This window comes from Budorcas taxicolor, chromosome 21, assembly GCF_023091745.1.
Source record: "Budorcas taxicolor isolate Tak-1 chromosome 21, Takin1.1, whole genome shotgun sequence".
Classification (NCBI taxonomy): Eukaryota; Metazoa; Chordata; class Mammalia; order Artiodactyla; family Bovidae; genus Budorcas; species Budorcas taxicolor.
The window spans coordinates 45,817,593-45,831,526 of record NC_068930.1 but is presented as its reverse complement, the minus strand read 5'-3'; the positions used below and the strand labels follow the sequence as shown (position 1 = coordinate 45,831,526).

The following is a 13,934-nucleotide window of genomic DNA, read 5'->3' as shown; positions in this document are numbered from 1 at the left end:
GTGCCAGGAAGTAAGGGAGTGCACCAGGAATGATGCAGGTGTGTCAAAGGACACAGAATAGTAAAATGTTAATGAAGAATATGGAGGCTGGGATAAATGTTATATAAAACTTTTTCAAATTTTCCATATTTAAAAATTGTTTTACATTGTGAAAGGATTTAAAACACACAAAGACATAGGAGCCAGTGTGAATGGGTAAATCCCACTGACCAACCTTGGGACACATTGAACACCAAAGTAAACAATGATAAAAACAGATTATTACCCATTTAATCAAATAGGAAACTCTGAATTTATACTAATAGAAATAAATTAATTGAAAGTTTGATGAGTGGAAAAAACATAGTCTCAAAGAATTAACCCCACAAAGTAACTTATTCATTACAAAGAGGAAAAAAGTAACTACTGGAGAAGTCTTATTTTTGTTGTTTAGTCACTAGTGATAAGACTAAGAGTCACTAAGACTCTTTGTGAGCCCGTGGACTGCAGCACACCAGGCTTCCCTGTCCATCACCAACTCCCGGAGCTTGCTCAAACTCATGTCCATTGAGTCAGTGATGCCAATATTCATCTAATTCTCTGTTGCCCACTTCTCCCCCTGCCTGAAGTCTTTCCCAGCATCAGGGTCTTTCCCAATCAGTCAGTTCTTTGCATCAGGTGGCCAAAGTATTGGAGTTTCAGCTTTAGCATCAGTCTTTCCAATGAATGTTCAGGGTTTTTTCCTTTAGAATTAACTAGTTTGATCTCCTTGCAGTCCAAGGCTCTCAAGGTTCTTCTCCAGCACCACAATTTGAAGTATCAGTTCAGTGCTCAGCTTTCTTAATGGTTCAACTCTCACATCCCTACATGACTACTGGAAAGACCATAGCTTTGACTATATGGGTCTTTATCAGCAAAATGATGTCTCTGCTTTTTAATATGCTGTCTAGGATCGTCATTGGAAGGACTGATGCTGAAGCTGAAGCTCCCAGGCGGCCCTAGTCATAAAGAGCCCACCTGCCAATGTCAGAGAGATGCTGGTTAGATCCCTGGGTTGGGAAGATCCCCTGGAGGAGAAAATGGCAAGCCACTCCTTGCCTGGAGAATCCCATGGATAGAGGAGCCTGGCAGGCTACAGTCCATAGGGTCACAAAGAGTTGGCAACTAATGAAGCAACTTAGCAAGCAGGCATGTGCTTATTAGGAAGACATATAAAGTATTTAACCTTCCCTGGTGGTTCAGACAGTAAAGCTTCTGCCTACAATTCAGGAGACCCAAGTTCAATCCCTGGGCGGGGAAGATCCCCTGGAGAAGGAAATGGCAACCCACTCCAGTACTCTTGCCTGGGAAATCCCATGGACAGAGGATCGTAGTAGGCTACAGTCCATGTGGTCGCAAATAGTCGGACACAACTGAGCAACTTCAAAGTATTTAGGGACAATGTGGCACCCTCTCAGTAACTTAGATCTCAAATGGTTTGGGAAGGAAAAATGTTCTCTATACTAGAAGCACTTTTCTAAGCTTGCACTTATTTCAAAATAAAAATTGTAAAATTAGATTCAAAATGCTGAGTATGCTAGAAAAACTCAATTGACTTCGGGGCCAAGAGGTTGTTAATCCTAATTTTGCCCGTGGCTGGGGTGTGTGACCTTGAGCCAGGCCCCAGAGTTTCGGGCTGTAGGACTACAAAGCTATCTAGGGTCCCTTCCATGTCTACACCCACCCACCTACACTCCCTGCCTGAATTTCTCCAGGCTCTAGTCGTGTTCAGATGCCCGAAGGCTGTCCCCAAGGATTCTGGCTGGCGTTAGAAACAAACAAAAATGGGTGTGGTCAAGCTCTCCGGACTGCAAAACTGCTGCCCTGGCCTCAACTTGAGCCGCAGTCTCCTTCATCGCTCTTTCGGCGATGGAGCACTCACGCCTGCCAGAGTGGGCGCTCGATAGCTCGGCCGCCGGCTGGCGGGGCCTTGGTCGGCGGTGCGGTGCGGGGCGCGCTCCCAATCGCTGGCTCCCGCCGCACTCCAGGCTCCGAGCTTTCCGGCCCCGCCCCGCGCGAGCCCCTCCCGCCCCGCTGTCTCGCAGTCGCCGCCGCCGGCGAGTCCCGGTGCTACCCTGCCGCACTGTGGAGCCGACAGCGTGGCTGGGCTGGGACGGGCGCTGAGCCGTGGGGGGACGCCGGGGGCGAGCAGTCGGGAATCCCAAGAGTGAAGGCGGCTCCGGGCGCGAGGGGGCGGTGTCCGGGCTGCCTGCTGGCGGGGAAGAAACACACACCGGGGCCCTGCACCGTGAGTTGAGCTGCTTGGGGGTCCGCAGGGTGGGCGCGGCAGCCAAGAGGTGGAGGAAGTTGGGACCCCGGGAGCCGGAACGGGTCGAAGGATTAGGTGTCCTGGTCGAAGGGACTGGAGCCCGCCGAGGAGGGGATGGGCGCGGGGACGGCCGAATGGCCAGTGCAGCCGGTCCTTCCTCCTGGGCTCTGGGAAAGTGTGTTTCACCCGAGCACAACAGGTAGGCGTGGACTCTGGCCGCGCGGGCTGGAGCCCCTGGGCGTGCGGAGAAGGTCGGAAGGTCGGAGCCCGCCTAGCGCGCGCGCCGCTCCCCGGATCCGCCCTAGCGGCGCCCGCAACGTCGGGGTTTGGCTGGGAGCGGGGCCCCAACCCGGGCTTTGGGCGAGGTTCTCCGGGCTCCCGCGAGCAGCCCTGGAGGCGGGTTTCCTGAAGCAGTAGAGACTGGATACTTGATAGTCCTTCCTCGCAAAGAAAGCGAGGCTAGCTTTTGCCGGGCTAGCTTTTGCTTAGTACAAGGAAACATTTCTTACCCTACTTTCGGTCAGCGCAGCGTCATTGCAAGGGATTGTAAAGTCTTTGGAAACTTTAAGAAGCGCCTTATGATACTAGTCACAGTAATGCACCTCTGGCAAGATGATTTTCATAACTGTCAAGTCGAATAGTGTGTCAGATGATTTGACCTCTTTTATGGAAGGTCATAATTATACATTCTTTTTCCGTGCAGTCATTTATTCAGCAAATATTCAGCGCCTTTTATGTTCAGGCTGAGCGCCCTTAAGGACCTTAGAGCGTAGAAAAGACGTAAAAAGGAGGGAAAGGGGGGACCCGTAAGTATGGTTTAGAACTTTGTCAGAGAAAATACTCTGAAGAGATTAAAGTGGAAAGAAAGCAGAAGTGTCCTTGAAGCTGGGCATTAGACGGATGGGGAAAGGAGAACTGTCCTGTTTCGCAAACATTTTAGAAAGTATGTCTTTGAGAAAATGATTTTAGATCAGTATTGAAGCCGACAGTTATTTACATTTTAAACACTATGGATTTTTTTTTTTCCCTTTAATGAAATGGGTAGCAGGCAGGGTTTATAACATAAGGATAGGGACAGTTGGAAAAAATAGTTATTTGTATAGAGAGCTTTAGTGCTATAAGACTCCTGAATTGACAACAGACCTGAATTTTAGCTTAAGCGCCTCCAATGGATCTTAGCTTACTTTTCTCTTCTTTTCTTTTAATCTTTGTATCTGACTTTAGTAACAGAAAATACATAGCCAAACTACTGCGCAAATAGTACATTCTCTAAGAAAAAAAATTTAAGAATTTTTGTCTTTAGGCAATGCACATATCTTCCTTTTTTCAGCTTTATTTCGAAAAGAGGACTGAGACAGTTTATAATCTTCATGAACTTACCTCTCTCCATGTCTTTAGGTGGTTAGGTCTCTTCATACTCTAAAATTCATTTATTCTAAATCCTGATTAACTAGTTTAAAGACGTAGCCTTTTTTTTAAAAAAAGACTTCATTGAATTTTCTTTCATTAACTATCCATAGTATAGTTAATGAGTTTGAACAGCCCCTTAGTGGGACCTTAGTCCTCTCATGTAAAAGCATTTCTACATTTTAAGGAGAGTGCCAAAACTGGGAAACTGTTACTAAATTTCACTTAAGAAATGAATTAACTGAGGCCTGAGGAATTAGTAGAGACTTGTTTGTATCATTTAATTGAAGCTTTTGTCTAGTTGTAGTATTAAGTTCATTGGAATTACACTAGGGGTCAGTAATTGACAGGCTGTGGGTCAGATCCAGCCTGCTGCCAGTTGTTATAAAGTTGTACTGGAACATAACCACACTCTTTTATCTATTTATAGCTGTTTATGTGTTGTTTATGAGTAGTCGTGATAGAGACTGTGTGGTCCATACAGCCTAAAGTATTTACTCTCTGGTCTTTTACAGGAAAGAATTGCTGACCTTGGACTAGACCTCTACAAACTCTTAGTCACTGTATCTTTTGTGAGAGGAAGTAGGTTAAGTTCAGTTTTTATTATTTTTCTTACTTTCTTTGTTGTGTCAGGTGGACTCCTGCATCCTACAAATGCTTCTGGATCCTAGATGTGTAATGTTGGAAAAAGGTCATGGCTTTTCAGTTATAATTACCTAGTAAGTTTTAATTTCAGCATTTCTCGCCTTTCGGAAGGCTACAGAAAGGGAAGGATTTTTGTGTGTTTCTGACAACTTTGTAACTTCTAGTTTTAATTTGGATCTGGTGTGGACTGTTTTTTTTTAAATTTAGTAAGCTCTTTTAAATGTATCATTTCTGTTTTTCACAAGTAACAGTTATTTTTACTTAAACATTTTTTTTTTACCATGAATCTAGTGACATTGATTAAAAGACTGGACAGAAAATTATTCACAGTGTAACTGAGCATGAAGTCAAAGATATATCTAAGTATTTCTAGAAAGAAACATAATATAGTCATATTAAAGCATAATGTTATGTTTATGCTGCATAAGAAATTAGAACTAGTTATGTGACAGGAAAGAAGGTAAAGTATGAGGTGATATTTAAGTATTTAAAGCAGAGTATATACTTTTGCCAATTTTGAAACCATGGTTCTAACTTCTCTAAAATATTTTGTATATGTACTTCTTTCCTAGTTTATGCTTCTCTATGGATGTATTACAATATCTATCTATCTTTTCTGTTGCACTTGTAGATTTCTGTATGTTGAATTTATGCATGTTTTTGTGTATTAAATATATAGTCAAAACATTACCTCATTTATTCCGTACATTTTTATGTAAGTAAAATTATTAGGAAGTTGAAATTACCCATTGAAAAGCACAAACATTTTTTTGAGATATTTTGGGAGGAAATCTGAAAAGCAAAAAAAGAAAAGAGAAGTATATACAGGTACAGAATCCCTTAAGCTTAATTACAGAGTCCAAAAGGCACTTTTCTTAACTCATTTGGCAGCAGAACATGACCTGACCTGATAGGAAGCTGTTTATAGTCATTATTTATCCTTTATGTGAATATGTTTATATTTTTCTGCAGAAAAATCAGTGAGTTTGATTGTGGAGTGCTGCCCCAGACCAGCTGGGGGTTAGAAGTAGTAGATGGTGTGTTCACTATATTACTTGGGTGGATGTGATGATGGCAGGTGGAAAACAAGGGAATAATGGCGTTGTTCCAGGGAGCTACACTTGTGAAGTTAAGAGCCCAGTTAGGCATCTGGCAGGGAGTCTGCTAAAACAAAACAAAATAAAAAACCCTCAGGTAGGGCTCCAGGAAGGTCAGAACTGTGGCTAAATTCTGGGCGAGGCACTTCATAAGATTTGTAAATTAGAAGTGGGGACCGTGAAGAAAAGCCAAGATGTCAGACCATAGTGGGAATAAGGGTGACTCTGAGTGCTCACCAGGATAAAAGCCATGAAATGAACAGTTAGAAGGGGGAAAAGGAGGGGATTCTAAAGCAGGTAGAGTCTAATGACTAAAGTAGGAAGTCCTAGGTAGCAGATTACTTGAGCACAAATACAGTGATATTTTGGAAAATTGAGCAAGGATTCCTGTTCTCTGCTGAGCTGGAGGAATACAGGCATCTTACGCACTTTGCTCTTGAACTAAGTATCCCCATATTGCCTGCTTTTTAAAATGTTTATATTAAATAGTATTTTGGTCTCTTCCATTACTGTTAGCTTCCTGCTCCAGCTTCTTCATGCTCTCAATTAGTCTCCTCCTTCACTTTTAATATGGCGCTCTACCCCACTCCAACTAGAATCCAGATAGCTGGATTATCAGTCATGTCTAGACTAAACTAAGAGTCAGCAGGCCCCAAGAGACAAGAAACTTATGTCAGTAAAGTTGATGATCTTTGAAAGAGTTAATTGCTGTGTATTTTTTTTAACTTTTTTTGTTTGTTTTTTACTTCTTGTTACTGAATTCTTTACTAGATACCAAGTAGTGAGATTGCTTAGGTAGTGACTTTCAGATGAGTGTGGTGGGAGATATTAGGGTAAAATTTCTCTTTTAAAACTTGACTTCTGGCACTTCAGAGTGTCCAGAGTGATATCTTTCTTCCCAGGGAGAGGTGGAAGAGTTGGTTTGTGGAATGAAGAGTGATTAAAAATTGTCAAGAATAGCCAAGGACTAAGCTAACACTGTTAGTCGCTCAGTTGTGTCAGACTCTGTGATCCCATGGAGGAGTCCACCAGGCTCATGGAATTCTCCAGGCAAGGATACTGGAGTGGGTAGACCGCCCCTTCTCCAGGAGATCTTCCCAACCCAGGGATCGAACCCAAGGCTCCTGCATTGCAGGCAGATTCTTTACCATCTGAGCCACCAGGGAAGACTGATGGTGTTAGTGTGAGTTACTTAGGGATTTGCTGTCTTTGTGGGAAGGGCCGTCTGGAAGTTGATGTCTCTAGTACACCTCACATTTCATCAAAAAGCCTCAAAGTACTGGAGACCTAAGAGGAGAGTGAACTGATAAGAGAAAACAAAGTTATAAAGATTAGATGCTTCAGTGGGCACGATAGTAACTGTCAGTGATTACAAACTGTATGGAAAGGATATATGAAGTAGTTGAAGGAGCATGGACATTGAAACTAGACAGCTGTAGGTGTTACCTTCTTTCTTCCACTTCTTTCTTCACTTAAATCTTGGACAAATTTCTTAATTCTTTATCCTCATCTGTAAAATAAGGATGATTAATATCTGAGTTTTAGTGTTAGGGAGGGGTTTCCCTGGTAGCTCAGTTGGTAAAGAAATTGCCTGCAGTGCAGGATACCCGGGTCCAATCCCTGGGTCAGGAAGATCGCCTGGAGAAGGAAATGGCAACTCACTCCAGTGTTCTTGTCTGGAGAACCCCATGGACAGAGGAGCCTGCCAGGCTACAGTCCATGGAGTCGCAAGAGACAGACACGATTTAGTGACTCAACTACCACAGTAGTAGGGAGATTCAATGAGATAGTGCATTAAAAGGTTCTAGTAAGGAAATCCTGAAGAAATGTTAAGTCTCTTCCTATCATTGCCTTGTTAGAGTTGGTTCTGCTGCTCAGTCCCCTGCGCCCCTCCCACCATACTTCCTTTTACCCTCTAAGGTTTTCTCTTTTGTAATCTGGAGGGAGAATGCCAGAGCTAGCCTACACCAGAGGCCCCTTCTGGCAGCCTCCTTCACTGAATCCAGCTTCTGCCATTGTTCTCATCCTCAGTAGTAATCTGCAGCACTTGAAGGGACACTGAGGAAGGCAAAGGAAATTGCATACCTACTTCTGGCCCTTTCTTACCTCACTTTGTCCATTTCTGTATAACTCCTGTTTCTTTGCTACTCCATTCTAGCTTCTCTGTCTTGTAGGATGTGCTTCTTAATCAGTTCTTCGAGTTGAGTGAGTCTGCCTTTCCAACTGATGTGTATTATGCAGTGGTAAGAAGCAGGTTTCTCAGCATTTCTACCGCATTTGCAGGAAGTATTCTTTGAATCTAGGTACACTGAATGCATTTTCATTATATTGTAAAACAGGTTATTAGTGCTGTGTGCCTGGGTCATGTTGTCATATGACTTAAGAAACATTAATTAAATTGATTTTATGGGAATTGTATTCAGAATTCCAAAAATCAAATATTAACATTTATAGTATAACAAGCCATTTTTAGCTCAGAAGGGGTGTGGTGAAACTTGGTCAAAAGTTATGAATAACACAGATTTTTATGTGAACTGAGAAATCATTTGGTTAATTAAAAGTATTCTTTTTTTCTTTACTCTTCTTCCAGGAGTAGTAGAAAAGATTGTTTATATTTAGAATTCTGAATGTTAGATAATTTGATCTAAAATATTAACCAGAAATGGCTACTTTTAAGTAGAAATATGATATTGTCTTGTTACATATTCTACTTGTTATAAAAATCCTATCATAGTATAACTAAAAGGGAATTTAAAATTTTTTGAATTATAGTGGTCTCTAATGATTAGTATTTAAAGATTGTGCTCTATAGAACACTGAGTTCTCAGAATTCCCAGCAGGGGGAGGAAAAGAAAAAGATAGAAATGGGGCAAAGGTCAGTACTTAAAAGATGCGGAGAAACATCAAGTGCCACACACACACACACACACACCCCCCCCCACATCAAGTGACACACACACACACACACACACACCCCCTCTGGCAGTATATAATGTACATTACATATAGCACATATGTGGAGACCCTCTGTAGGAAGGAAGACTGCCAACATGGTGTTTCCCCAAAAGATTTGGATTCCGTTCCCTCACATACAACACGAATCCTCATTTCCTCGTTGTTTTTCACTACTATTCTACACAACACTTTTTAGGAAACACTGCTTTACCTGTTGGAATGCTCTCAATAGGTGAACCTGTTAAAATTTATGCACTTGCAGTTTCTACAATTACAGTTTTTAATGAGAGCCTGATAGTGTCTGAAAATGTCGAACAGTCATTTCTCTAATGATGGACTTGCAAGTTTTCAGTTTTCACCTCTCATAATGCTCTAATCAATGCTTTCACTTCTGATATTTTCCTTTTCCTTTCTCTGGCACGAATTGTCAAAAACTCATGCTTTTGTCAAGTGGTTTTGATGTTTTTATGACTTATTTATATTTTCCAAAAGAGTTGAACCTATTTGTACTGTCACTATAAATCTGTCAGCTTTTCTAAAATCTCAGTTTTGGCTGCGAAGTTTTTGCATTTATAATATTTAGATTTCATGTGCGTATATTGAATCACTCAGCTAAATTCTTACTGAGCTTAATCAATATTGTACACTTAACATTTTAAGTATTTGACTAATGACAGCTGGTTTATTTTAGAGTTATTACAGAGAATTAGAAAGTCTAAGTTCATATCAAGTAATTTCATAGATTTGAAGTTCATTGTCATTTTGCTGCTATTTTCTAAAGCAATTTCAGTTTCTTTGTGCTTATCTAAAAATAATAAGTTAAATCTTTCTTACCTAAGGTAGTAAATGAATTATAGGAGCATAGGGGTCACTCACCAGCTATTAAAATATCTATATTATCTAGTTTCAGTATTCTTTGTACATGAATAGTGCTAGTTTTATTTCTTTTTTTTTAAGCATTTGGTTATTTCTAGTTAAAGAAAGACATCCTTTTACAAAGAAGACAAAGTGAAGTCAAAAACAGAAGCAAACAGGGTGTGGGCTTCTCATAAGTTCTTGGTCCAAAACCTGGACGTGATTTTCTGAGTGGACAGTAGGGGTGACTGGCCAGCAGAGGGATGACTTTGAGGGGTGGGTGGAGCTGCAGCCTAGTCGCCTAGTCACCTCATCGTGTGAGGATTAAATGGAAACTCCCATTATCATAGCACCTCAGCCTCCAGAGATTCTGTTAAGTTGGTTTAGGCTCAAAAAACTTTGTATTTTTAAAAGCAACCAGAGTTGCTATTAACCAGAGTAGTCTATTTTCTTATAGGTCTACTATTTTGACATGCTCAGCTTCTTAAACAGTTTACCTACCTCATCTATGTTCTTCCTTTTGCTGTTTTCCCAACACTGCCTTTTCAATTGTTTGACCCTTGTCCCTGAAGGAGTTGGGAGGTAAAACTGATTTTGTGATTTACTGAAAGGTGTAGGGCGAAATATTGGGGCTTCCCAGGTGACACTACTGGTAAAGAATCCACCTGTCAGTGCAGGACCTGCAAGGGACGCAAGTTCGATCCCTGGGTTGGGAAGATCTCCTGGAGGAGGGCATGGCAATCCACACCAGTATTCTTGCCTGGAGAATCGCCTGGACAGAAGAGCCTGGCGGGCCACAGTCCATGGGGTCACAACGAGGTAGACACGACTGAGCATGCCCACATGCATGGGGAATTCGGTAGAGAGTGAGCCCCAAATATAAAGTAAGGCCCCACCTCCACCGCCATGCTCTGTTTGTTCTGCACTTTTGTCCCTTACATCTTAATATCAGAAATGCTGTTTTCCCTTTTTTTCCGGTGGAAAGGTTTCCTAGCACTGAGGAAAGAGAATGAGTTTTGTTCCCAAAGAGACCTGGGTTTGTTCTTCTCTCCTGTATACTGGCATCAAAGTTTTTTTGTTTTTGTTTTTCTGTAATATGGGGACCAGTAATACTTGTTTTCTTTCCTGTGATGATTAGAGATGATAGTAATTAAGCACCTAAAAAGTTCCTGGCTCAGTGAATAATAGCTGCTTTTCTGCAGGGCAGCGGTAGAGAAGCAGACAGAGACCAGACTTGTGGACACAAAGCAGGAAGGAGACGATGGGACAAAAGGAGAGAGTAGCACTGAAATATATCCATTACCATGTGTAAAATTAAGACAGCCAGTGGAAATCTGCTGTATGATGCAGGGAACTCAAATCTGGTGCTCTGACAACCTAGAGGGATAGGATGGAGTGGGAGGTGGGAAGGAGGTTCAAGGGGACGTGACTGATTTCATGTTGATATATGGCAGAAACCAACACAATATTGTAAAGCAATTATTCTCCAATTAAAAATCAGTAAATTTTAAAAATTAATGAAATTTAAAAAGAAAAAGAATAGCTACTGTCATCAGTTTGTGATTTGGGAATTAGTGGGAAAGTGAGAGGCATTGCCATGAACTGCAGCAGGTAATAGGTGTGTCCTTTCCACTTGTGTTACCAAGGTGATGCTAACAAATGGTATTGTGAATTATAAAAGTAAGGAATCAGTAGAAGTTCAGCTTATTTATTGGTTTTTAAGGGTTTTATTTTAAAAGTTTTAAAATCATAACAAATTTGGAGACTAGAGAAAATAGCATTACCCACAATGCTACTGCTTTAATAATCATTGCTAACATTTTGAATTAGAAAAATACCAGGAGCACGATTTAAACGATGGCTAGAGAAGCCCACCACTTTATGAAGCATATCTATAATCAAAGAAATCCTGTACCAAGCGAACACGATATTAATAGGGGAATTAATCTTGAAAGACTTCCTGAAGGATTTTTTTTTTATAAAGGTAAATTTTGAAATAGTTTATTGTAGGAAGAAGCAAGGTGCTTCAGATTTAAAAAATAAGATGCAGATAGGATTTTCAAATCAAGATGAAACTATTAACTCTGGAATCACAAGTGACTTGCTTTAATATTTGTTTTACTCTACAACCAGTGAAGACTGTTGTAGAGAAGGGTATTTAAAGTACAGTGACAAAAAGACCTTATTTGCTTTCTACCAGGGGCAGCCTTCCTTAGGCAACATCTTAATTATGACCTAATGCTCTGTGTGATTTGTGAGTTCCTATTTTGTAACCTATAATTGTGCAAAGCCTGAATCACAGGTCATAGGGAGTATTAGGTCAGTAAAAAATGATCTATCTTCTTTTAGATTAAATCTTGTAGGGATTCAGATCGAGCTGCCCAGAAGGTGTCACTTTTGCATGAGGATTCTTTTGAACCCATAGGTTCAAGAGAAAATATTGTCCTCCCTCAACTACTTAGAATAAATTGGGGACTTATCTCAGGGAAGAGTTGTTATTAGAGGTAAATTTTTTTTAAGTAGCCCCGTCTCTGTCAGAGCAAACATCTATTTACCAAACATCTACTCCCCTTAGTCATCCTGTGACTGTTCCTGTCCTCGAAGCCGCAGGCTCCCTCAGCTTAGAGTGGCATAATACTGCATTTTACCTTTCTGTCTCTCAACACTTCATGTATCTGGGGTCTTTGATCCACTTGTGTGGGGGGTTCCTTATATCTGGAATTGAATTTTTTCTCCTGTTTATCTGTCCCATGCCAATTTAATTCCTAGACCAGAATTCAGAAAAACCTAGAAGGGTAGAGGAAAGTTTCCTCCTTCCCCAACAAAGCTAATTACTGTTTTGTTTTTTCTGTTTGTTTGTTTTGAAAGGTATGGATTTTTAAGATTTATGTGTGTACCCTGAAATATGGGAGATTCCTGAGAGGTTTTGTTTGTTTGTTTGTTTGTTTTTTACTCTATGCTCTTTAAACAAAACTGAGAAACTGAAAGCTGGAGGCGGAGTTGCAGCTGCTGTGATGTCTTTTAAAGACTTGAGAGGCAAAGAAAAGTAATTTAAATTTGAGACATTCCAAAACTTTAACTGCTTGATACATTCTAGATTCAGTTCCATTTACTACTGAATGACTTGTTCATTTTGTAAATTGATCTTTTATTGCTCAGGAAAGAAAGAAAACCAATTTGTCAAACCTCTCTTATTTGTGCTTGAGGGGGTCTCTTTATTTGTGATTTTTTTTCTCTTTACATTCTTCAAAATGATATAATAAATCATTTTAAGAAACTAAAATGACCAAAAATATGAAGAAGACTTCCCCCCCCCGCATGAACTTGAGCATATATGTTCCCCCAAATGACATATGTTCTCAAAATAGTTATGTTCCCCAAAATAGCATGTTCCCCAAAAGTCCTTTGTAGATATGGTGATCATTTCAAATGTTAGTAAATGTCAAATCATTATGTAGTACACTTGAAACTAACATAATATTGTACATCAAGTATATATTAGTAAAAATGAAAGAATGAATAAAATGCCTGGCCTGTCAAGGTATTTGATAGGCTTGATTGGATAAAAGGGTGGCAGCATAATATGTAGTGGTTAGAGCGCATATATCTCGAGTTACATCACTTTAGTGTATGACCGTTTTCTGTGTAACCTTAGAAAAGTGACTCAGCTTCTCTGTGCCTCAGTTTCCTCGTCTTAAAATGGTGCTAATAAAAATAACTACCCATGGACAGTTCTGCAACTTATTCAAGAATATTTAAAGCTCTTAGAGCTGTGCTTGGACTATAATTCATCATCAGTAATAATTAGTGTCTGCCAAAAATAATGGTTGGCATTATAGTTGGTACAGTGGTTTGATGGCATCTTTTTTTCGAGTAGCATAACTGTACCTTGAAAAATACATTATTATACATGTTCACTTTTAATAAATTAATCACTCTGTAACCTCCCCCAAGAAGCGTAAAAATGGAAAATAAGAGAAAAATCAGACAAATAAGCATTCTCCAGGTATGTATAGCCATAGGGCTGTAGTTGAATTAAAACATACAGTAGGTTGACTGTATTTGTATTCATCATCCTCAAGTTACACTGTAGATTATAGCAGGGACATCTGTTGTTTGCAAAGTGCATTTACTTACGTCATTGATAATACATATGTGGAGGTCAGAGGCCATTGTAGATGTGGGGGTTTGGATGTGGGATTACCAGTGTTAATTGTCTACTTCTTTAAGAGTAATTTATATGAGGAATGTATTGAGGGCATGGGAGATAAACTTTATGCCCTGCTTATAATCTCAAACTCTTTACTGAATTATTTATTATTGCATTGTGTTAGCTATTTTGCTTCTTGATAGATCATTTTACACCACAATATTGCTTCTGCCTAAGGAAAAAAAATGTCTCTTCAGCAGTCCTAATGACCTCTAAAAAGGGTAATTTGATTCTTAAGATAGGGTTTTGACTTGCCCTGGTGGTTACAAGAAATTTTCTCTGTGATACTCAGGTTATTTTTTTTTTCCTCACACAACAGCAGATATTGAGTACAAACTTGCTTTTCTCCTTTGGTATACTTAGAATTCTTCAGGAAATTATTTCTGTAGCATTTATTACCTTTATTGTGCATATTTTGATCAGTTCACTTTGATAATTGAAGAAAGAAAAGGAGGGTTTCTTGCCCAGCCAGAGGGCG

The 13,934-nt window shown here is 40.2% G+C and overlaps 1 protein-coding gene across 4 annotated transcripts in view; it reads left to right on the top strand.

Annotated features, from left to right (window-relative positions):
* The first annotated feature begins 2,172 nt into the window (after window positions 1–2,172).
* The window catches only part of HEATR5A (HEAT repeat containing 5A), a 96,173-nt gene continuing 84,411 nt past the window's right edge, over window positions 2,173–13,934 (top strand). For 3 of the 4 annotated variants that reach the window (XM_052659446.1, XM_052659445.1, XM_052659443.1), the window contains exons 1-2: window positions 2,173–2,266; window positions 4,210–4,276. The gene's annotated coding sequence lies outside the window, so the exon portion shown is untranslated. The remainder of the gene's footprint in view (window positions 2,267–4,209; window positions 4,277–13,934) is intronic. The other variant, XM_052659444.1, reaches the window with a different exon arrangement.